This window comes from Pseudophryne corroboree, chromosome 1 (assembly GCF_028390025.1).
Source record: "Pseudophryne corroboree isolate aPseCor3 chromosome 1, aPseCor3.hap2, whole genome shotgun sequence".
Taxonomy (NCBI): domain Eukaryota; kingdom Metazoa; phylum Chordata; class Amphibia; order Anura; family Myobatrachidae; genus Pseudophryne; species Pseudophryne corroboree.
In genome coordinates this window covers 131,098,105-131,100,840 of record NC_086444.1, presented here as the reverse complement: position 1 = coordinate 131,100,840, position 2,736 = coordinate 131,098,105, and positions in this window count along the sequence as shown.

Here is a 2,736-nt window from a genome sequence, read left to right as displayed (position 1 = left end):
CGACTCCCATAGGCTATTACTCGTTCTCGGCCATCCTGTATTTGGGAGAGAACCGCTCCCAACCCCTGTAGGCTGCCATCGGTATAGAGCAGGAATGGCTTGTCAAAATCTGCATAGCCCAGAACCGGAGCCTCCGTGAGCATTTCCTTCAGGCGGCGAAATGCCTTCTCCTGTGCCTCACCCCAAGCCACCACCTGTGTTTTCTTAGTCGTGGGTAGCCCTCTCAGCAGGGCATGCAGAGGTTCCGCGATCTTTGCGAAGTCCTTAATAAACCGCCGATAGTACCCAACCAACCCCAGAAACGCGCGCAGTTCGGTGGTAGTAGTGGGTGTCCCCCAGTCCTGGACTGCCGAAATCTTGCCCGGCGTCGGGCGGACCCCTTCTCGGGACACCACATGTCCCAGGTACTCCAAACTTGGTTGCAGAAGATGACACTTGCGGGGTTTGAGCTTGAGCCCATATTTCTCCAGGCGCTGCAACACCACATCCAGGCGTGCCAAATGTTCGTCCAGAGTGGGGGCGAATACTATGATATCGTCCAGGTATATCAATAGTGCTTCGAAGTTCAAATCTCCCAAACACCTCTCCATCATCCGTTGGAATGTAGCCGGGGCATTGGTGAGCCCGAAGGGCATGCGCAGGAATTCAAACAGCCCCATAGGAGTTGTGAAGGCGGTTTTCTCCTGAACCGACGGGCTAACCGCCACCTGCCAATACCCACTGGCCAAGTCCAGCGTGGAGAAATACCGGGCATTCCCCAGGGCCGCCAAAGATTCCTCGATCCTGGGCAACGGGTAAGCATCTCTCACGGTACTGCTATTTAACCGCCGATAGTCCACGCAGAACCGAATGGAACCATCCTTCTTCCGCACCAACACGATGGGCGCAGCCCATGGACTTTTGCTCTCCCGAATGACCTGATTATCCAGCATCTGCCGCAACATTTTCTTGACCTCTTGGTAGAGTTTGGGGGGAATGGGGCGATATCTCTCACGGATAGGAGGGCTCTCCCCAGTGCGTATTTCATGCGTCACATCTTCCGTATATCCGAAGTCTTCTTCATAGCGGGAGAACGCCTTCCGTCGTTCCCACAACATCCGCTCCAACTTCAGCACCATACTGGGACTACATTCATCCAAGCAAACATCCATCTGCTCCCTGATAGTCCGACCGCACCAATCTGCGCTGGGTTCTTCTTCCTTATCCAGGCTCACTGCCATAGACCAGGACCCGGGTTCGTCCGCATGCAGCAAGACCTGCCGCCCCCCGGACACTCCGTCCCTGGTGACCGCTGTTATGTTGGCAAATGTTGCTCCCGCCGGGATTTTCCTCCTTTCATCCAGAAGATTACACAGCCGCACCAACACCCGGCCGTCCCTCACTATGGCCAGGGTTCGGGCCAGGATGACTCCCGAATCCATTCCAAAGTATCCATTGGGTTCCACCATGACCTCTAACCCCTCCAGATGTTGGTGAGTCCGCACCTCAAGGGGGAGGACCATCTCCTGGCGGGGAGGTAACTCAATCTGTTGCCGACCACCGGTCCGAATCGCGCCCAGGGACTCCTCTCGACGTTCAGCTTCACAGATTCTCCCTACCTGCTGAAAGGCTTGTTGTACCGGCCGCTGAATACCCATCTCCTTCCAGTATTGCGGACCCTTCTCCCGAAACAAAAGCTGGTTGAGATCCTGGAGAACGTTCATGCCCACAATCACGGGCCCGTGACTCAAGCCTACGCTCCCCACAACCAGTATCCCCTTTCTTCCCAACGTCTGTCCGCAGATCGAAATCTCCATCCACACAACTCCGACCACTGGAATAGGAAGGTTGTTGGCCGCCGTGAGAGTGACCCAGCTTTCCAACACGGAATCCTTCAAATGGGAATAATGTTCCAGGAAACAAACCTCAGACATGGTAGTGACCTGCGAGCCAGTATCCAGCAGGCATTTCTGCTCCTTGCCCCCAAGACATCCAATCACCACGGGACACTCCCCTACTATGTCGGCGGAATCCACTATTGCGGTTTCTCTCCCGACCACCTCCCCCGCGGGTGGTCCCGCTACCGCGAGGGACTCTAGTTTAACGGAGGGTCTTGCCTGGGTTCGTTACATTCCCGGGCAATGTGTCCAAACCGATTGCAGCGGTAACAACGGGGACCCCTACCTTCCCTGGGGCGGACACCTCCTGCATTGGACCGTGATTCCTTGGGCCGCCGATGCGGTGCCCTATCCTCTGACCCCTCCGAACCTCTCTGCCTGTGCACCTCATCCCGCAACTGGGAGATTTCGGCCTTCATTTCCAGAGTGACCTTGGCGAATGCCGCCTTCAGATCCTGGACACAGACTTCCATGGGACTGGGTTCTTGGCTGGTCCCTGCGGCCACCGGTGCCGACCATTGTGGGGCCATGGCGTACGGACCGAAGTTAGCATTACGGTCTCTGGCGACTGCCTCCACTTGGACCTGACGAAAGGTCATTGTCTTATCACTGGCGATTTTATCCAACAGGATTTGTCGGATGGGAATACTCCGGAGGCCCAGTGCGAACTGATCCCTTAACATTAGGCTGGGGTTGACCAAGGACCCCAGACCTTCCGGATCACGCCGCGTAATTTCGCTCAGCATGTCCTGTAGCGCGTTAGCAAATTGGGGTATGGTTTCGTCCTCCCTCTGGAACCGATTGAACAGTTGCTGACGCAAAGTTCCTGCCGCCGCAGTGTTCCCATAGTTACCCTCGA